Below are 23,118 nucleotides of genomic sequence, written 5' to 3' on the forward strand. Positions count from 1 at the left end.
GTACACGCTTCAGTGTTTTCCTGAATAGTGACAACATGCAAATAAAGTTGAGGGAGGGGATGCAGCAAAAAGCAGTGTGATTGTGCAGTGAAGTTGACCTTTTATCTTGTTACCTCCATGAGCCTTGTCTGGATTTTCCTGGTGTTGGTGGGAAATCTAGACTTGCACATGCCAAATGACCTCTTTTACTCTAACCACAGCAACACATCAGGAGAAGATACTATACTGTTGGTTCCAGCAAAAACTGCACTGGCATATCTGCTTGAGCCCAACTTCCACCCAGCCCTCTGTCCAGAGAAAACTGGCTGGACTTTCGCTCCAAAAGATCTTCTTTGATTACTGCTTCAACATCCACTGAGGTTTGTAGTGCTTTCTTTTACTAGAAAAGGAAACATATGTTTCTAGCCTTATGTTTTGTGTGTCTTTTTGGACGCTACTCAACAGAAATAGGAAAAAGCCTACTGTGCTCTTACAGAAAGGAGTGGCTGTTTTGTCTTTTTCTTCAATAAAAATATATAAATATATAAATTCCTTAGAGGTCAGGCCAACAGTACAAGGTTAATATAAAACCCATGAGAGCCGATGTTTGATAGTTTTTCAGCAGAGTTACTTTTTTCATTTAAAAAAAACATGAAAATAGAAAACAACATGATTTTGTTCATTACAAATATTAATTTTTGCAACAGCTCTAATCCCAAATATTTAAATAAATGAAAAGTAGCCCCAACCCCAATACACACACCGTTAGCTATTTCCTATTCTTATTTATTGCTTGCAAATAGAAGAATCTCACTCTTAAATGTGCACCTTCTTTCTAAAAGGATCTGCACACTGTTTAAATTTTAGTCTCACTGACATGGGTAATCTGGTGGGTGGAATCTTTAGCCTCCTGAAGCCTGATTTCTAGAAAAGGAAGGAAACTAGGATTCTCTCCTTAGTGTGAGGTCTGTACTCTAATATTTTCTGTCTGTGCTCCAAGGAAAGAATAACTGCATGCTTATCAAAACCAAAACAACCCAACATACAATTTTTTTTTGTTTTTTGTTTCTCCATCCATCATGGGCAAAGGACTGAGAATCATAGAAATGTAGGGCTGGAAGGGACCTTGAGAAGTCATTGAGTTCAGCCCCCTGCACTAAGGCAGGATCAAGTAAACCTAAACCATCCTGGACAGATGTTTGTCAAACCTCTTTTTAAAAACCGCCAATGATGGGATCTCCTATGCTGCACATTAAGCCTGTTACTTTTTATCCTAGCCTTAGTGGACATGGGGAACAATTGATCACTGTCTTCTTTATAACAGCCCTTAACATACTTGAAGACTTATCAATTTGCTCTTCAGTCTTTTTTTCTCAAGACGAACATGCCTAGTTTTTGTAACTTTTCCTCATAGGTCAAGTTTGCTAAACCTTTTGTCATTTTTTGTTCCTCTCCTCTGAACTCTCTCCTATTTGTCCACATCTTTCCTAAAGTGTGACTCCCAGAACTGGACACAGTACTCCAGCTGAGGCCTCACCAGTGCCGAGTAGAGTGGGATAATTAACTCCTGCATCTTACATACAGCATATGTTAATATGTCTCAGAATGATATTAGCCTTTTTCACAATTGCATCACAGTGTTGACCCATCTTCAATTTTCTCTATAACCCCCTGATCCTTTTCAGCAGTACTACCACCTATCCAGTTATTCCCAATTTTGTAGTTCATTTGACTTTTCCATCCTAAATTAAGTACTTTGCACTTATAATTACTGAATTTCTTCTTGTTGAATTCAGCCAATTATCCAATATCTCAAGGTTGTTTTAAAATCCTGTGTTCCAAAATGCTTGCAACCTCTCCCAGCTTTGTGTCATCCACAAATTTTATAAGCATATCCTCCTCTCCATTATCCAAACTGTTAATGAAAATATTGACTAGTACCAGACCCACGATTGACACCTGGGAGACTCCACTAGATACTCCCTCCTAGTTTGATTTTTACTTGCCATTGATAACTACTCTTTGAGTATGGTCTTTCAACCAGTTGTGTACCCCATTAATAGTAATGTCATCTATACTGCATTTTCCTAGTTTCTTATTGGAATATCATGTGGCATTGTGTCAAGAGCATCATTAAAAACAAGATATATCAAGTCAACTGCTTCCACCCACCCACTAGGCTAGTAACCCTGTCAAAGAAGGAAATTAGGTTAGTTTAGCATTATTTGTGCATGACTTTGGGCAAGTCAACCCTCTGTGACACTGTATCCTCTTCCACTCTTTCTCTGTCTTGTCTATTTAGATTGTAAGGTCCTTCTATCTCTGTGAGTATGTACAGCACATAGCCCTGTAAGTGCAACTAACAACAATAATAATGGAAATGTGAGCGGAAGGGGCAAGGGAAAATAGAGTGACCAGATACCAAGTGTGAAAATTCGGGACAAGGTCAGGGGTAGGGTAATTGGCAACTATATAACACAAAGCCCCGAATATCAGCACTGTCCCTATAAAATCAGGATGTCTGGTCACTCTAAGGGAAAATGAGCACTTAGAGTGACAATGAGCATTGAAACTCTATCAGTAACTATTGCCATTTCCCTTCTCCTGTCACTAGTAAAAAACATAAGGACTAACATAAATAATGTTACACAACATATTTTGATACCACACTTTTTGTCAGGATTTTTGTTTTTTGCTTATTTGTCACATGAACTTATACCATATGAGGCAGTGCAATCTATCAGAAATGAAACATAGAGAAGGGAAAAGAACTGAAGACATTTTTTAAACAGAGCTTTTACCTGCCTTCCTTCCAACCCCCGCAACTCTCCGCTGAAAGGCTGATAGCCACTGATTTTTTATTTTTTTAAAGGGAGGGCTGAGGAAGTAAATTCTGGTTTCCCTGGAGAAGTGGTTAATTTTATTTCAGTAGCTGCAGGCAGTCTTTGGATAACAGAGTATTACAATCCTGGTACATGTGTAATTAATAAGATCAACTGCCACTGTATATTTTTTTCCAAACAAATTTAGATATGTCAAGGATGCAATTATTTTGAGAATGATCTGGCTTTATGCTATTCATCTCTCCTCCTGCTCACTGAGAAAATAAAACCGACATCTTAAATGCCCTTTGAAATCTATTTTAGGTACTTGATTGAAAATTTAAAACAAAAATGCTGTGTTCTGCTGCTGTGGCCAAGCTTCCTGATTTTTTGTCTTGTTTTATTTTGTTTTTCCTCTCTCTCCCTTGGATTTGTGAAGGATAATGAACGCTGACCCTTGGTTTATTTCCAAATACGATCTAACATCACCATGCTCTGCTGTGCTCAGCCTCTGACTGTGATGAACACTGGGTGAAATCCTAACCCCACTGAAGTTAATGGCAAAGCCCCAACTGACTACAGTAGAATCAGGATTTTTCCAGCGGAGTCCAGCCCAGCAAGGTGCTGATTATCCTCAACTCCCATTGACTTCCAGACTTCACACAACTGGGCCTTATTTTAGTGTCATGAGAGACTTCAGGTTCCTGGGGAATAGTTATGAAGCTGATAAATACCAAGCTGTTTGTTGGATTTACTGTTTTGCTTTTATTCTGCAGCATCTGTGTGGCCTTGGGCAAGTCAACTGAGGGAGGTGTCAATGCTTAATGCAAGCTAGCATCATAACAATTATTGCATATCTGGAGCCTCTCAACATTATATTACAATAATCGCTGCATTTTGGAAGTTTCCAAAAAGAAAAGGGGAGAGAAGAAAAAGCCCATAGTTGGGACTCCCACTTGTTACACCAAGCTGGTCAAGCTTTCATTCTCCAGCTCAGGTTTTCCAGATAGCATAGTCCCCTTGGGATGGTAAAACATGATTCATGGCCTGGAGTGCACGTATGTGTCTCTTATGAAGTGACTGAGCTGGCCAGCACTTTGCTAATGAATACAAGAAACACAGTCCTACAGAAGACAGGAAATTTACAAATATGCAGTTTTCCAAAGAGGAACTAGTTCTTCTATAAATGAGGTTAGCATTTATGTACATAAATTAGGCTAATCTGTTTTTTTATTTCTTTCCCATTGGTAAGATGTACCTGTGCAAGAGTGTACATAAAACTTCCGTGAAATGTAGATGTCCCCAAATTATATTAGTATCAACAAGAGCATGACAGAAAGGATAAGAATCAAACCATATCCAGCTAAAGGTAGGGATTTCTCTTATACTGTGCTCATCATCCCCCTCAATGGCTCTGCCTAATGTCGCTTAAGGTTTAAACTTTATTTCTCTGTTGACCAATGAATACTTTTCCGTAAAATGAGGTCTTTCCAGAAGCTGACAGACATCACTGGAGTGCAGCAGGCTCTCAATAGAGGTTTAGCTGCCTCAGTTCATTATTTGAAACTGAGAGGCCTGGAGGTTTCAAGCTAGCATTACATTCAAGGTGATGATAAATGTAGTCTGGCTGGAGTGGTAATATGGGAATTTCTAGCCTGGTCGTGTCTAGACCATGGTTTGTTATGGAGTGAAAGTCACAAAGGAGGGACTATAGTAACAAGGAAGTGCTGTCCTTGGGGAACTTCATACACATTTAAAATCCTAGCCTTGCTTCCAGCCCCTAACAGAAACTGTTGTAAATAACATTAGAGCTGTCTTTCAACAGGCTCTAGGAAGCATATAAACTGAACACAGTTTTTGTTGTTTGTAGCCATATGCTAAGCTCAGAACTGTCAAATCTAATTATTCTCTTTAAGGCCTGAAAGTTTTAGGGATTAATTAAGCAAAGAGCAAAAGCTTGTCTGTAAGAGAAAAAGTATTTCTCTTAGGGATTGCACCACCATGTTATTGGAGTTTCCTTGAGTTTTACTTTATAGAACAGCAAATTATGGAAATTATATGTACAATTAACATAGAATATATGTGAGTGGGTGTCTAGATATATCTCTGAAGCATGTGTAGATAGATAAATATAATATACACACACTATAATGTGTGCTACTCAACCTAGATATAAATGCAGATGTATTTGTGTAAACTTTATATAGCAACCATGGAATATAAGAGAGTTAAAATTCTAAGGGTTCTATTAACATTTGTCTCCAGAAGTCTAGATGTGAATGTTCCCCTCCCTCCCTACTCTCTCTCTCATTTGTGTTTATTTGAAACATTGTCTGATTACCTTCCATATTTCAAAGAAGTGATATATTAATATTGATATTTTGTCATAGCAATTATACATATGACTGGATCTTCTGTTTTCAAAAAAAATGTTTTATATAGAGTGATAGATATATTAGATATATTTTAATCTGTAATACATTCAGACATATAGAGACTGTTCAGGAATAAGAACCATTGTAGGCAAGACATGTTAGTTATTTTCAAAGATTTCCTTTCATTATTTTTAGAAGAATCTATCTTTCTGCACTTTCACACTGTCCCTCAAGTTATAACCCTTGCACAGTAGTACAGTATCACATTTCTTTACACGTAAAGGTTTGCCAAGTGAAACGTGATCCTCTTTAGCTCCACTTTCAGCCTTACTTATTTCCAATTGTAATAACATGGCTACTGCATCAATTTAATACTCCAGCACAGCATCTCAATAAGGCAAAGCTTTTAAGTCAAGATGCGAGTCTGACAGAAAAAAAGGGTTATTTATTGAGAATTTACAATGTAATTTTAATAATATACCTTAAAATTATGCAAAATTAGAAAAGAGACTAGATGGGTGATGTGATATCTTTTATTGGACCCAACTTCTATTGGTGAAAGAGACAAGCTTTCAAGCTCCACACAGGTCTAGGAAAGGTAATCAGCTAATACAAGGTGGAACAGATTGTTAAGCATAAAGAGTTAACACATGCTGCAAGAAACCCAGGTGAAAAAGTGAGCAATTAGCACTTCTGCAGTCATAGGACAAAGGAGAGTTAGGGCTGGTCTACACTGGGAATTTATCCATAGCTGGGCTGCCTCTTCAGCAGAGGGTAGACCAGTGTAGGGCACAAAGTTGGGTGTTTTGCTGAAGTGGTCTACCATGGTCAAGATCATCATAAATCCATTGGACTCTGGGAGTTCCATGGTAAAGTCAAATACAATAGTGGCCCAGGACAGGATATCTAGAAGTTGAAGTAGACCACAGGGTTTGTAGCATGGTGCCTTGGCTTGAACACACACATCACAAGATAATAGGAAGGCATGTACTGTGGGGAGAATTCGGGTCCAGCAGACAAGACAGAAGTCAGTTGCTGTCCTGCCAGTGTCCTGCCATCAGGGAGTTATGGCATGCCTGATCCAGGAGAATGCAAATGTGTTTATTCACAAATATGATCCTCTCCTGAGTGTTGTGTGTTTTCTTGTCAATGGCAGCTAGTTCTTCAGGCAGATTTTCCAAAGCAGAGAAGGAACAGATCAATGAGAAGATCTGATGGCGAAGTTGAATTGCGAGAAAAATAGAACCCACTGGCGCTGCTGTTGGTTTAATGCCTTTGCCCTGTGCAGGTATTCCAGATTTTTATGGTCAGTATATACTTGTACCAGAAGTTGCTGCCACTCTTCATGGCTAGGAGCTCCTTATATAGGATCTCATAGTTCTGTTCAGCAGGGATAAGATTTCATGAATAATAGGCACATGGGTGTAGTCTTTGTTCAGGACCATGTTGTTGGGAGAGTATGGCCCCAATTGCTGTATTGGAAGCATTGGTTTCTACAAGAAAGGTTTACATGGCATCTGGGTGCCATGGTAAAAGGGAGTTTCAGTTGAACCCAGTTCATGCTGGGTTTCAGGGAACAACTAGGCATTTTTTGAGAGCGGAGTGGTGAGGGCTCCAACTTGTTTCAAGAACTGCAGGAGGAATCACTGATAAAAATTTGGCAAACCCTAAGAAACTTTGCAGTCATGGATCATGTGGGGGATTGGCCAGTCATGGACAGCCTGGACTTTGTATGGATCCATCTGAATTCCCTGAAGGGGTCAGGATAAAACCCCCAAATTCTGTGGAAGACAGGCCAAATACACACTTCTCTAGTTCAGCATAGATTTTCAAACTAAAGGCTGGGGGAAAACCAACAGGTGTAGAAGAGCATATGGTTTGGACAGAGACATCAATAGAGGGAGGCTCTTTTAATAGGGATTCTCTATATCCCAGTAAAGAGGAGAGGATGGAAGTTGATAAAGTATCGGTAGCAACTGACGATAAACAATCAAATGAAAAAGAGCCCCATTCAATTACATTATATGGCAGACAACTAAAAAGTGACAAATTTTATAAATGTTTGTATATAAATGCTAGAAGTCTAAATCCTAAATGGATGAACTTCAGTGCCTGCTATTAAATGAGGATATTGATATAATAGGCATCACAGAAACTTGGTAGAATAAGGATAATCAATGGGACACAGTAATGCCAGGGTAAAAAATATATAGGAATGACAGAGTAGGTCATGTTGGTGGGGAATGGCACTATATGTGAAAGAAAGCATAGGGATAAATATAGTAAAAATCTTTAATGAAACAAACTGTATCACAGAATCTCTATGGATAGAAATTCCATGCTTGTATAATAAAATTATAGTAGTAGGAATATACCACTGACCACCTGACCAGGATGGTGATTGTAATTGTGAAATGCTCTGGGAGATTAGAGAGGCTGTAAAAATAGAAAACTCAATAAAAATGGAGGATTTCAACTATCCCCATATTGACTGGGTACATGTCACTTCAGGTCCAGAAATAGAGTGGCCCAGTTCTCCACAGTAGAAGCATAGGTGATGCTGACGGTGACATTCCTTTTCTCCTGAGGGGTGAGCTGCTGATAGTCCATGTTCACCTGCATCACTTTGGTGGGCATAGAGGGAGTGGCATGTGGGTTAGGGAGTTGTGGAAGCCCCTTTTTTCTTCCTTGCTTTCATGTAGCCAGTTATCTATGCGAATGGCAAGATCCACAAAGGCGTTTAAGCTTGTGGGCATCTCTACATGGTTCATCTCATCTCTTATTTCCCATAGACCACCATGGCATTGATACAGTTGTGCTACATCATTCCATTTGGTGTCTGATATGATATGGCAGAAGTATGCCATGTAGGTAGCTGCTATATTCAGCCCCTGCTGGAGTCTTCTCAAAGCAGCCTCAGCTGTTCAAACCCAGTGTGGGGTATCAAATATTACTGGGAATAGACTGGGAAAAGTCTTCCAGTTCAACAGTACTAGGCTATTGTTCTCCAGTCTAGACCGTCTCTGATCAGCAGGCTGACTACAAGGTTCATCTTGGACCAATCAGAGGCATGGGTTTGGGGGCATGTCAGGAACAGATGGTGACATTGGTTCATAAAGCTCTGGAACCACTGGCAGGACCCATCAGAATGTTCTGTCAGAGGAACCATATGCCTCTGATCAGGGCAGGGCACTACAAGTCATGCCTGAAATATAGCATTCTCTGCATGCAGCTGGTTTACTTGTTTCTGGAGTAGCTGTTTCTCTCTGGTCAGCTGTGTGACCCAATCCTGCAGGGCTTGATTATCTGCCAGAAAGTGGGTGGCCTATTTGGGTGAGTCTGGTGCTTCTGGTGGCAGTGGCTGGGCTGTAGGTCCATTCGTCTCACACTGAGCCCACTCCTGCAGGTTGTAGTGGTCTAAACAAGCTGTCAGGGCCAGGACATAGGTGGCCAGGCCTAAGGATTAGTACTGGGTGCAGGCAGAGGATCCAGGGGCCGTGAACCAATTACCAAAAACCAGGTTTGATTGGAACACCAGGAGATCAGAATCGAGTAACAAACTGGAAGACTGGAACCCAGAGCCTGTGTCATGAAGCAAGCAAAAGCAGGTTACTAGGAGGTCAGGATCAGGCAACAGTACTGGAGAGCAGAAACCAGGAGGCAATTACCAAAAGTCAGTTGTTCAGACAAGTTCCTGCTTGCTCTTCTAGCTTATATAAGGGTTGCAGTCCAATCAGGAGCCTTGGAGCTCTCCCAATCAGAGTGTAGGGTCAGGATTTCTGCCCCTGTTGGGCTTCATAGGCCTGGATCCCAGTTGTCTGTGAGCTGCCAGGTGAAGGAGTGGTGTGTGATGACTCCCAGGGCCCCCCCCCTTCCCCCAAATCCCAGGTCTTGAACCTGTGGGGCCTGACATAGGTAAAGTAAGAAAAATGCTGCTTGAGAACTTCTTAGAGTTTGATTTAAGGATATTCAGTTGTTATATTCTGACATGTGATGGTGACAATTTTTGTTTTAATGGTTTGAATCTCAACATTTCCTGTCTTTAAATAATTGTTGTCTGCATCCCCTATTTTCCGGCAACTATGAAAATTTTTAAAAAACATGGAAAATGAATAATTATATGTAAAAACACAATTGTAAAACTTCATATGGTCACAGCATGATTTTTTTTCTTTTCTTTTTTTCTCTTTTTTAAAGCATGCACATACAGTACAAGCACACACATTAATGCAATGTTAATGTAAGCATGAATACAAAAAATTTAAGAAATTGTATATACACTTGTTTTTATAGCCACAATAGCTTAGCTCTGAAACAGAGGCTTTACTATCTACTCTATGAGGAGCAATGTAGGGAAGTTAACATGACTGTGAGAACCTTAGCTTTTCATATCCTGAATTATTTTTTAATTAACTTTTGAAATTTACATTTATTTGAACATCCCATTACTGTCTCTGCTCATTTAATACATTTGTTTGGAAAAGGAACATTGAAACATTTGTTCTGTAAATCAAAGCAAGAACCAAGAATTCTGTGGACAATGCTAATATACCTTTTCCCCTTCAATCACATTGGACCCTACTATGACTAAATGTGAATCCTCTGAACTGACATCTCGTAAAGACTTTGACATCTCAGCAGTCATAGAATCATAGAAGATTAGGGATGGAAGGGAGGTCATCTAGTCCAACCCCCTGCTCAAAGCAGGACCAACCGCAATTACACCATTCCAGCCAGAGCTTTGTCAAGCCGAGCCTTAAAAATCTCTAAGGATAGAGATTCCACCTCCTCCTAGGTAACCCATTCCAGTGCTTCACCACCCTTATAGTGAAAATGTGTTTCCTAATATCCATTCTAGATCTTCTCCACTGCAACTTGAGACTGTGACATTCCCCCTTGCAATCTGGACTGGTGTGTAGCAGTATTAACCTGATCCCTCACTCTTGGGCCCCGACTTTTTCTGTTTTGCTGTGTGAACCACCCACTCCTGGGTTGGCCCATGCCCAGCCTTCTGCGAATAATCAGTCCCTGACCTAGTGAAGGAGCGCCTCTGGCCAGCTGCTCATGGTATTGACCCCCAGTCCCAATTGCAGCCCCAAGAACTGCTGTCTTACAGGGTTCAGTGCTATACACTGCACCCTGCAAGTTCATTACATTAGTCCATCGATTTATCAAAGAAATTGATATGCACCAGCTCTTTCACTCTAAGTGAAGTCTCTACACACACTCAATCCACATGCATGCTTTAGATAAAACAAACAAATACGTTTATTGATTACAGCAAGAAATTAAGTAATTATTTGTCAGAAAAGTATGAATCAAGGTTTGATCACAATTAATTAAAAGACAAATCACATTCTAAACTAAACTTAATATTTCAGTAGCTTTACAGTCTCTGATGTTATCTTACCACACCGGGTGGCTGCAATATTTCACCTAGGCTCCCTCCCTGGGCAGTCTGTCAGTCGCTTGTTGTTGCTTTGTAGTTGGATTCCAAGGGAGAGCTCCAGAGACAAAGACTCCTCTGCCTTTAACATGTTTCCTCATCACCCCCTGGGGTCAGGTGGTCGGCCATGTCCGGCAATGGGCATGATTTCCTTCACTTGAGTCAAATGAACGTCTCCTTATTAGATGCTCAGGCCAGTCCATTGTTCCTGTATGCATGCCTCTACAAGGTGTGAACCCTCACTTTGTCTAGTGTTTTCCTGGATCTATTCAAGCCATGTGAGACACACATTTGGGAATATTACATAGCAGATTTTCATATCTATACATATGTGACATTGCAGGAAACATACCACCAAAACAATAATGTTCAGTGTGTCATGAGCATTCCAAAAACACCTTACATGACATACTTTGCATTAGGCAATACACAGTTACACTATAAGAGTGAACATGAATGATATGCAAATCATACCATAAGGGCGTACATGGGGTACAGCATGTCACAGAGACCACTGCTCCTTGTTTTGTTCATCTGCTACCACTGAGAACAGCCTAGTTCCATCCTCCCTGAAAGCCCCCTTCAGGTAGTTGAAGGCATCTATCAAATCCCCCCTCACTCTTCTCTTCTGCAGACTAAACAAGCCTAGTTCCCATAGTCTCTCCTCATAAGTCATGTGGCCCAGCCCCCTAATCATTTTCATTGCCTTTGGCTGGACTCTGCAATTTGTCCACATCTTTCCTGTAGTGGGGGGCACAAAACTAGACACAATACTCCAGATGTGGCCTCACCAGTGCCGAATAAAGGGGAATAATCACTTTCCCTTGATCTGCTGGCAATGCTACTACTATTGCAGCTCAATATTTCATTAGCCTTCTTGGCAGTAAGGGCACAGTATTGACTCATATCCAGCTTCTCGTCCACTGTAACCCCCAGGTCCTTTTCTGCAGAACTACTGCCTAGACAGTCAATCCCCAGTCTGTAGCAGTGGATGGAATTCTTTCATCCTACATGCAGGACTCTGAACTTGTCCTTGTTGAACCTTGTCAATTTCTTTTGGCCCAATTCTCCAATTCGTCTACATCATTCTGTATCCTATCCCTACACTCCAGTATATCTATCACTCACCCCATCTTAGTGTCATCTGCAAACTTACTGAGGATGCAATTCACTCCATCTTCCAGGTCACTAATGAATATATTGAAAAAAAACAGCCCCAGGACCGACCCCTGGGGCACTCCTCTTGATACTGGCTACTAACTAGACACATCAAGCCATTGATCACTACCCATTGAGCCCAATGATCTAGCCAACTTTTTATCCACCTTATAGTCTATTCATCCAACCCATACTTCTGCAAGCATTTAGGCCCCAATTCAGCAATTCAGTTGAAGTAAATAGGATTTAAGTATGTGCTTAACTGCTTTGCTGAACTGGGATGGACTTAAGCAGGTGCTTAAGTGCTTTCCTGAATCATTATTGTTTGTATTATGATAGCCCCTAGGTCAGGAACTCCAGTCAGAGAATAGGACCGCATTGTTCTAGGCACCAATTAAAAACACAGATTAAAAAAAAGATGGACCCTGCCTCAAGGAGTTTACAATCTAAGTATAAGACAGAAGACTACCGATGAATACAGACAGACAGACCACAGAGTACAAGGAAACAATGAGATAATATTGGTCAGTCAGCATGACAGGCAATGGTATCAGTGCACCAGCATAGTTATAGCAGTACAACACACACTAGTGTGGATGCAGTCACACTGGCATAAAGGATTGGGGTCCTTAAGTATATAAGTAGGTGTGATACACTGTACCCCGAAGCAGCACCCTGTAAGCCCCATATTCATCATTTCTGTAAGGTTTTAATAGTTCATACTAAGCATGCCATATAAGATATCTAATGAAAGGTCATAATCTGCTAAAACCCAGTGTGCTGTCAAAATATGTGTATCATTAGTGTGCATCAAGTTATGAGATTTTGCTGTATAGTTGTTAAAATAAATATGTTGTAAGTTTAAGAACCTCTTTTACAGGGGTGGTGGCTCCCACCCAGGAGAGTGTTAAGAGACTATTATCCTGCAAGGGAGTTGTAACTGAAATCAAAGGATTTACAATTCGATGACAGTTGCACAAGACTATACAATGGAGATAGCTCAACTCTATGACTCAGTTGCACAAGACAACTTGGGGGATTGAGCAACATTGTGACTCAGCAGAGCCCATCTGGACATGCTTGGACTAATGTCTACTAGTCACATGCTCAAAAGATATAAAATATGGAACAGGGGCTGCATGCCTTGGCCTTTCTCCTCGCCCATCTACACTGAAAGCAACGAGAGCGCTGAGCAACAAAGACTTCAACAGGAGACTGGTTCCTAAGTTTCAGGAAGGAGCTTGTGTATGAAAGACCTGTAACATCCAGTGGGGTGAGAAAAACTGCTTAATCTAGAGACCGCTTAATGTTATAAGGTTTAAGATTTAGATTGTGCATTTAACTCTATTTTCTTTGGTACCTATCTCTAATCTCTTATATCTATCACTTATACTCATCTAAAATCCATCTTTCAATAGTTAATAAATCTGTTTTATATTTTAACTAAAATGGTGTATTTCGGCTGAACTCACCACAGTTAATAAAAGTTTGTGTATGTCCTCTCCACATTGAGGGAGGGGCAGACTAGGTAATAAACATATACTGGTCAGACTTCTGACCAGGGCAGGATGGTGTAACTTCGGAGTGCAAGGCAAGGAGTTGGGATGAACTGACTGGTGCCTTTTCCTGTGAGATTTGTGAGTGGCTCTGGGAGCATTCATGCAATCTAGATGAGTGGGGGCTTCAGATGCTGTTGTGCTGAGAGATAACAGCACCTAGAGGTGTTTGCTGCTTGTTATTAGCAGGCTGAAGAGTTAAGGGGACACAGTGGTACCCCAGTCCCAGGTTGTACCCCGGGGGGAACCTGTCACAGTAGGTTTGATAGAATTTGATTTTTTAAAATAGTTTTGACAGATGATATCAATGTTTGTTTTTAAGCATTTTTTCCAATTTTTATTTATTTACATTTTCACAGGTGTGCAAAATTATGGTGTTTAAACATTTGATTTTTACTTTATCAATTTAAATGTTCACAGTTGTAGAAAATTGTATATGGGAGGTCAGACAATAATTATTTAATGGCAGTAGATATTGAGATTCAAAAAGTTAAAGCTTTATAACCATTAACACACAAAAATCACATGTCAAAATGTACACAATAAATATCTTTAAATCAAACTAAGTTCTCAAGCTGCTTTTTTCTTATTTGGCTGCTCTGTACATTTCTATTATTATTGATGGAGATTTTTTGTTGTTGTTGGTTTCTGTGTATATGGTGAAATTGAAGTTTACCGATTAAAAACTCTAATCTTGCCAAGCCTAAGCATAAGTAACTTTCTTTTTATTAAAGTCAATATAACTATTCATATGAGTAAAGTTACTTATGTGCTTGCAGGATCTAGCCCTCAGTTATAGACAATTAAATAGATATTTGTATTTTCCAATGATCTGTGTTTTGTGTTATCAAATACATTATCTTTTTACATCAGACAAGTTATTTTTAAATCTAATTTTTTTCTCATTATCTTATTTCAAAAACGATTTAAAAAATTCTACAGAGGAGGAGTAACAATATACAGATTCACCATGAATTCATGGGGTGTAATTTAATCTAAATTCCACTGCTGTTCATCAGCCACACAAGAGCTCCCTGCTCTCACAGTTTGACATTTTGGTTGAATTAATTTTTGTATTCCACTGGGAACTGTGTGTTGTTTGTTATCTCACTACACAGTGCTTTGTTAGAGTTTGACTGTTCACAGCTTTACAGCCACTCAGCAAATTGTACCCTCTGTTCCATCTGTGCAATCCAATTGAAATCAGTCTTCACATATCTCATAACCTGGCCATGTTGTAAATGATAGCAATGTTGCCAGCTCTTGCCAGAGTTGATGTTTTATGGAAAGCTTCAGCTTCTAAAGACGGGTGTGTATGAGAGAATCTCAGCTTCCATTTTAAAACAGTAAGTTTTTAGCGCTTATGGTTGCAAAGAAAAGCTTGAAAATATGACTCAAGTGCACCCTAAGAAAACAGGAGGCAAAGGGAAAGAACCCCAACTGTATTATTATTTTTTTAATTTCATGGGAGACATAGAAAGTTAAATTTCATAAGATGTATTAAAGAGATGGATGCCAAAACAATCATTGTGATAAACACACATATTGTACAAACATACAAACAAGCCCATTATCATTTTTACCACTGTTGAATTGAAGGTGGAATGTGGGAAGATTTCTGTGCCTCTCTGCAGGGGTCACAGCAGCGTAATATTTGTTGTCTTCTGCTTGATGTCACGTGGCCTGTAAAAGCCAGAAGAGACCTTTTTACTACTGAAAGAAGTACTTGGCATATTTGGAGCACATGCTGACACCAGTTGCTTTTCAAAGGCGCAGCAAATTCCAGTTCATTCTTCTATCCTCTTTTCAATTCAGAGACACAGCAAGGGGCATTTGGCAGATCATGAAATAAAGCTACACGTGCTGTAATCCTTTTCAGGATGAGGCTCCAGCTTGCTCGCTAGCTCTTTCTTTCTATACAAGTGTGACCAAGTACAAGAGCACCTTGCTCGGATTAGACAAGGCTATGCAAAATTCTTGGAAGATCTGGGTTTTGTTTATGAGCTGAATGTAAACTGTATTATTGATTTTAACTGTTTTAATAGTGCGTAGCGTTCAGCTCCACTCTGCAATCTCTCTTTTGCTTCTCCTCCCTTGTTAAACAAAGTTAATACTTTCCAAACTCAGAAAGGTTGGCAATTGTGCTGCTGTAATAGTAAAACACATGGGAGGCATCTGAAATCTTCCTATATCACCCATATTTACGTGAATTAACAACAGTTTTATGTTTTATGATTGAGGGCACGGTCTGGTTTGCAGTTGGCACACCAATGACTTGAAGGCGCTCCTGGACTAATTAGATATTACTTAATCTAAAAGGGATTATGAGACTGAATCCTGCCAGAGGGGTGGTTTCATACTCTGAAAATTGATATTTAGGGCAGAACAGGAATGGTTAGAGACAAGACTAGGCCTGTGGTACTTAATTTTGTTTGATGGGACCCTCTAGAAAATAAAAAGGCTGGAGAATCAGAGTTCTTTCTAGACTTCCAGAAATTTTATGGGCTAGATCCTTAGCTTGTTTAAATCAACAGAGCTCCACTGACTTCATTTTTTGTTTTGGCATAGCTTTGTTGACTTTATGGGACCCATGATTTTTGATGTTCATAGATGTGCACTGATTATTTTGAGAAAAATCTTTGGTTTTCCAGTCTCTAAAAAGCTTTCCTAGTCCAGTATATTTCAGTGGAACTAAAAGATGTATTTCGGTTTTGTCTTTCAGAACTCAAAAAACTTTGAGGAAACTCAGATCTGGATCCAAACATTGTAGCTTGGTCCCATCTCTACTGTTTATCTCCCTACATGTCCCCAATTTTAGCTTTCAGATGTGGTCAGGTATAAATTATTGTTGTTATTTCATGAAGTTACACCTATAATAGGCTTCCAGCAATAGACTACCTAGAACTAGTTTCCACAAGGTTTTTGTACCTCTGTAACTATCTGTTTAGAAAGGTACAGGCATTAGTTAACAAGAATAAACTTATAGGAATCAGCTATCTCTATTAATCCCTTTATACCAGTGTATCTGCATCCACACTAGGAGGCTGTACCACTTCAACTGGTTTCTAAACTGATATGGAAGTACAACACTATGTGTAGCTAACCTCAAGATTGGCTTTCTTATTGTTCTATTGGCTTGTGGCAATTTTATGCCTACTGTTTTCCAAAAGTTTTAATTCAGAAAAGATTTATAGAAAGGGGAAGTGAAAAATACTTCTCAGCATTTCAGACCCTTTGGATGGATGTTTTGGAAAAGGTTCAAAGGTTCTTACTATCTATAAGATATTCCTTTTGTATTTTATTTTTTAATTTTAAATAATTTCATGTAAATGTCAAGCTGCCTGGAGTGGCTCACTAATGTGGGTACCAATCTCAGGGCAGACTGTTACAAACCAAGGTACAAACCTCAAATTGGTTCTGTGTTCTATAATTAGATTTCACCAACCACGTATCAAGTGTGAACTCTTCAAGCACTATAATAGAGTAAACATGGAGTCAGAGACAATCCCCTTGAGCACTCCAGTCTAACTTGCCACTCAGGCAAGCCTACCTTTGAGATAGATGGTCTCTTATACCAAAAATCACAACAATATCCAGGTTACTCCCCAGTCCCAAAGGACCAGTCATTCACCACAGGACAATTGTACCTCAGATCTCAAACCAAAGACACTTGTAATCCTATAATAAACTAGCTAAAGATTTATTAACTAAGAAAAGAAATGAGAGTTATATACAAGGTTAAAGCAGGTAAACATACACAAACAAATGAGTTACAGTTTTAGGTTACAAAAAGGAATAGATGCTATTGTAATGTGCAAACTCTATATGTCCTTTAGGGCTAACCCAAGGTAAGCAGCTTGAGGATCTCCTTCTTATGCTTAGAAATATAGCCTTCTCCAAATTCCAAGTAGCATAGTGAAAACAATTTCTTCTTGACAGGGATTTTTATTCCCTTCCCACAGAGTTCAAGCTATAATGGGACAAGCGTTTTTGCACGTACCCTCTTCATAAGTGTAGGAAAAACAATCATCAATTCACTGATGTTCCACAATGGCTTATCTGGTGTCTATGGGTCTTCTTTTGTTGGAGAGGAGATGACACTTTTTGTGGCAAACTAATATTTCACACTAGGTAATGCTTCTCTCCTGGGTGTGGGAGTTTACAGATTTAGAGCAAACACTTTTATAGTTACGGAACAAACACTTTAAATATTTACCTTATAACATGGGATACAGATGTTATAAGTAAGATAAATACATACAGTGTCCTACAAGCATTTCATAAAGTCTAAACACAAAACACATTCCTATAACTCTAATATCTATTTTAACAATACTAACATCCAGGTGAGTCAGACTGGTTTATATTTGCATTTGTCAGTGTTCAGTGAGGCCCAGGGACTTTGACATGAGCTGGCATCTGGTCTGCTAGCGTCATAGTAAGTACAAAATAAGTGCTTGCCAGCCCACGATTTTCACCAAGCACGAAGATTTCTTCGCATTGAGTTCTTCTGGTGAACAATAAAATGACTGAACATATCCATGTGCTAGATGAATGAGAACCAACTGATGGTACATATGAAAGTGGTCTGGACAGCTATTGAGTTAGCATAATTTTCTTTGAAACTATAGGACACAGACTCAGTTCTTTGCTGCTATTCACTGTCAAATGGTTTACTTCAGCTTGTAATAATCTCTTGTGTCTAAGGCCTGACACAGTTTGTTGCAGTTAGGTGGCTCACCCCAATATAATGAACTATAAAGTAGTCACTTCTCCCTCTTATTCAATAAATCAGAAATGTCCCAAACTCAACATTAAGTATGGTACATAAAAACAGGCAGAGCACATACCAACTTATAGAGGATTCTCGGTGGAGTATGGGGGTGTCTGGTGGTAAGTGAAGCCACACCAAAGGTACCCAAATCTCTACAACCAAAACACCTCCCTAATATCTGTCAAAGCTCTTTTCATGAAAATTGTTATAAATTCTTCTCTGCCGGGTCAACAGCAGCAGATCATTGCTTGTCTATTTTCTTCCAAGTGAAAAACCATTACTTTATGCATCAGGAAAGTTGGATATATCTATATTGATATAGATATTGATAAAGCTATAGATAGAGAATGTTTAAAAATGTCTTGCTTGAATTCCATTCAAGGTTAAGAAACCTTGAAGTAGGAGCAGCTTGAAGAACAGTATGCAGCAAAACAGGCTTTCAAAACAATAAAAATACAGGAGTACTGAGTAAAATTTCTCATTACTATACATTATAAGTTTAAATTGAGTTTAAGCAATGTTGTCCCTTTCTCTGGTCCTAATTTTGATAACTAAATAAATGGACTGGTGTGCTCTGAGAAATGGGTTGCGGACACTTAAAAGTTGAGGAAATCTTCTGTCATAAAGCTGAGAACTAAATGATGTGAGATGGAGAAGGCTTCACATATTTGTCTTAGCTAATTAACTTTCTGCTAATGCTTCTAATTCAATAGACAAGGTGGGTGAGGTAATATCTTTTATTGGACCACCTTCTGTTTACCCACCTTATCTCTCTAATATCCTGGGACCAATATGGCTACAACAGCACTCTAATTAAATAATAATATATGTAATTACAGAAATTCTTCCTTCTGAAGATCTTGCCATTTAAAGTTTGAAACACCCTTGTGAAGTCAATATTATGTATAATAACATTGTATGCAATTACTTTCTATATGTATGTTAAGAGACTTTACTAATACTACACAGGAAATATGTGGCAGAATTAGGAATAGAATCCAGATCTCCTGAATCCAAAGTCTAGGCTTTAAAACACAAGATGATCCTTTCTCTCTGAGTCCAACCTGGTGTCCCATCACCCATGTCCATTACAAAGATTTCTGTAATGTATGATAACACTATATTCTGAAACCTAACATTTCCATTTTCTGCTGAAAGGAATAATTTTCTTAAAGCAATCTTAGTTTTTTGGCCTCAGCTGTCCATGTCTTTAAAAAGCAAATATTTGAAATACATATAGTTTATCCTACAGCATGCACTGATTTTTTTACCTCTCATTAAATTGTCTTATGGAAAATCAGACCAAAAAAAAAAAAAAGGCGAGCGTACTTTCTAGTGCCAACTAATATCCTCGATTTATGTCTCCGTTAGATTAATAAGATTTATATGGAGGGACACACTAAACCAGCTAAACTCATTTGGTAATCAAGTTTTAAAGATTTTTCTGAATTCATGACAACCCTGTGCTCAGATCCTTTCTCATGAATCCTCTTCCCCTTTAATTTCCTTGCTAACTCATGAGCTTGTGCATCCATTGCCTTTATTTCATACTTCCAACAAGGCTGGAAATGAAGACACTTGGCAAATCAGATTAACTAACAAGGATGGTACATAGTTGATGTCTTGACTGAAAGATGTGTTAAAGGTGAGTAGCAAAAGTGGAAAAATATTGGTTGGCTGGTTGGCTTTTGTGTGAATAAAGGAGACCTAAAAAGTCTTGATATTGCCGCGGGGGAGGTTAGTTTGGTAATTTTTGTCTTTGTTGGGTTGTGGGTTTTTTGTTTGTTTTTGTAACCTTTCCTAAAATAATAAGGTGGTCTGTTTTGTTGGGCAGCATTCACGGAGGACCCAGGCATACGGATAAGAGTGCTTCTTCCACCCTTACTTGATGAGGTGAGAATTCTTTAAGAAAAATATTTTCTTCCAACTGTTTTAATAGGTGTTTGTGTTAGCAAAAAATGCCCCCAACCAATTTTAAACTGACTGAACAGAACCCATTTTCCCTTTCAGTTAATCAGGTTTCACTCCTTGGTATTTATGATGTCAGAAACCTACTAATTCTCTAGTTAACCAGGGAAAACAGGGTGGAAAAGACTAACTATTTTTTAAAAAGACCTTTAAAACCAAACAGACAATGACAACCCCACTCAGTCTCCTTAATACCTCATAAAGAAGCAAAAAGGTCACAAACCCAATTTGTTTTTCCTTTGCAGGTCACCTTTCAGAAGTGGTGAGAACAGTGTACATATAGGAGCCTCTTTGGTAGAAGGAGAGGCTTGTGAGGGGAGCTGGAACAGGCTTTCAGGGAAGGGAGACCATCTTTACTTCAGATTTGGAGCCAATCTATACCTCCAAGTCAGTGGCACAGCTATGGGCACCCGCATGGCCCCACAGTATGCCAACATTTTTATGGCTGACCTAGAACAATGCTTCCTCAAAACTCGTCTCCAAACACCTCTTCTTTACCTACACTGATGACATTTTCATCATCTGGACCCACAGGAAAGAGTTCCTCGAAGAATTTCACCGGGATTTCAATAATTTCCTTCCCACTATCAACCTCAGCCTGGACTAGTCCACACAAGAAATCCACTTCCTGGACACTACAATAAAAATAAAGGATGGTCACATTAATACCACCCTATACCGAAAACCAACTGACCACAATATGTATCTTCATGTCTCCAGCTTTCACCCTGGACACATCACACGATCCATTGTCTACAGCCAAGCCTTAAGATACAACCGGATTTGCTCCGATCCCTCAGACAGAGACAAACACCTACAGGATCTCTGAAACATTCTTAAAATTACAATACCCACCTGGAGAAGTGAATAAACAAATTGACAGAGCCAGATGGGTACCCAGAAGTCACCTACTATAGACAGACCCAACAAAGAAAACAACAGAACACCACTGGTCGTCACCTACAGTCCCCACTTAAAATCTCTCCAACGCATCATTAAAGATCTACAACCTATCCTAGCAGATGATCCGTCTCTCGCTCAGGCAGTGGGCGACAGACCCATCCTGGCTTACAGACAGCCCCCCAACCTGAAGCAAATACTCACCAGTAACCATACACCCTACAAGAAGTCCAATCAGGAACCTATCCCTGCAACAAATCCCGTTGCCAGCTCTGCCCACACATCGACTCTAGTGACAGCATCACTGGTCCTAACCACATCAATCACACCATAAGGGGCTCATTCACCTGCACATCCGCTAATGTTATATATGCCATCATGTGCCAGCAATGCCCCTCTGCCATGTACAGTGGCCAAACTGGACTATCACTTCGCAAAAGGATAAATGGACACAAACCAGACATAAAAAATAATAACATCCATAAACCAGTCGGAGAACACTTCAATCTCCCAGGACACTCTGTCTCTGACTTGAAAGTTGCCTTCTACAAAAAAAATTCAAAAACAGACTTCAGGGAGAAGCTGCAGAGCTGGAACTCATCTGCAAATACATTCAAACACATTCAAACTGGGTTTAAACAGGGATTTGGAATGGCTATCTCATTACAGGAAGTAATTTGCTCTGATCACCCATTCTCACCTCCTACTCAATGGTTGTCATTAGGCCTCAAGTACCCGGCTTTCATCCATCTACCCCATTATTGTCTATGCCTTTGGATATGTATATGTTGTCTCCTATATATGTTGCCAATATTTGCTGTATTATTTCTACCAACTGCATCTGAGGAAGTGGGCTGAAGCCCACGAAAGTTTATGCCTGCTGAAATTAAATTTGTTAGTCTTTAAAGTGCTACAGAACTCTCGTTGTTTTTGCTGTATACAGACTAACACGGCTACCCCTCTGGAGCTTGATTTGAGAATTTTATTTTACATACCGTCAGATCTAGTTTATATATAGTTGTAGTTATATAGTTAAGTTATAGTTTTATGAATAATGATACCATTAATATCCATCAGAGTAACAACTGACCTGAACAGCACTGAATCCAGATTTATGGCTGAGAGGGTTTAAATCCCAGAGTGTATTTTACTCCTCCAGACTGATTGCTTTCTCAAGGATACCAAAGAGATATCATCAAAGACAGGACAGGTCACTGGTAGGTCAGCTTTCAACTACTGTACAGCACTGAGTCGGCACACCTGGAGACCAGCTTTCTGTCACTGACTAACAAGAGTGAGGGAGGGGTGATTCTGAATGACACAGCATGTTCTAATGAACCCCAAAATCAGAATGAAAATTTAATCTGAAATGGATGAATTTCTGAATATTGCCTGAAACTCTGTTCAAGTGGTGGTGGGCAATCTATGAACTCATCAGGCTATTTGATGTTCCCAGGTGGGAAACAAATTGAGGTGCCAAGGTCCTGGGAGTATAGCGACTAAGTACAACTAGACCTGGGAGGCAGGGATATCTAACATTGATCTCTATATCACCCCGTCCCTCCCATTAACTGTTCAGAAGCAGCACTGGGTGGCTCCAAAGACAGCCATGTCCTGTCCTGCTTGGCCAACAGAGGATTCATCTTCATTATTCATTATTATTATTATTATTATGTAGCAGAAGTAGTACCATATTATTTATTAGTTTTGAGCTCCCCGAAGCTGTATTAGGTGTTTCACAAACAAATAAGACAAACATGTTCCCTGCACGTAAGAACTTTTGATGCAAACCTAAGGCAAGAAACATCAACTGAGAGAAGCAAATAATGAGGAGACTAGAGGGAAGGGAGCACAGGGGTTATAAGTGTACATTTACACAGTTACTTAGATATGTCCTGCACATTTCTTACAGACACAAACAGAGCAGCTCATTAAGGCTTGTAGCACTCCTGGGGAGAAGAAAATGAATTTTAAAATGTAAATTTTTGGAGCTAGCAGTCTGTTAGTAACGGCCTGTGCTGCAAAGTGGGAGATCTGAGTTTGATGTGGGGGTCTCCTGTTCTCATGTTTCTTGGCAGGAATGGGACAACTTGTATCACCCAACAGCATTTTCTCTGGCTGATTAAGGAGGGGTATTTTT

General features: G+C 39.5%; 2 long non-coding RNA genes across 2 annotated transcripts; both read left to right on the top strand.

Annotated features, from left to right (window-relative positions):
* Window positions 1-206: 206 nt before the first annotated feature.
* Window positions 207-16,270, top strand: LOC137166583 (uncharacterized). The gene is made up of 4 exons (XR_010923738.1): window positions 207-359; window positions 3,241-3,422; window positions 4,054-4,170; window positions 16,059-16,270. It is a non-coding gene; the product is annotated as an uncharacterized lncRNA (long non-coding RNA).
* Window positions 16,271-19,507: 3,237 nt separating this feature from the next.
* Window positions 19,508-21,882, top strand: LOC137166581 (uncharacterized). Its single transcript, XR_010923737.1, has 3 exons — window positions 19,508-19,755; window positions 19,945-20,003; window positions 20,324-21,882. It is a non-coding gene; the product is annotated as an uncharacterized lncRNA (long non-coding RNA).
* The last annotated feature ends 1,236 nt before the right edge of the window (window positions 21,883-23,118 follow it).

Source organism: Emydura macquarii, unplaced genomic scaffold (genome assembly GCF_026122565.2).
Source record: "Emydura macquarii macquarii isolate MOO-44397 ecotype Brisbane River unplaced genomic scaffold, CSIRO-AGI_Emac_v2 contig_2890, whole genome shotgun sequence".
In the NCBI taxonomy this organism is placed as follows: Eukaryota; Metazoa; Chordata; order Testudines; family Chelidae; genus Emydura; species Emydura macquarii.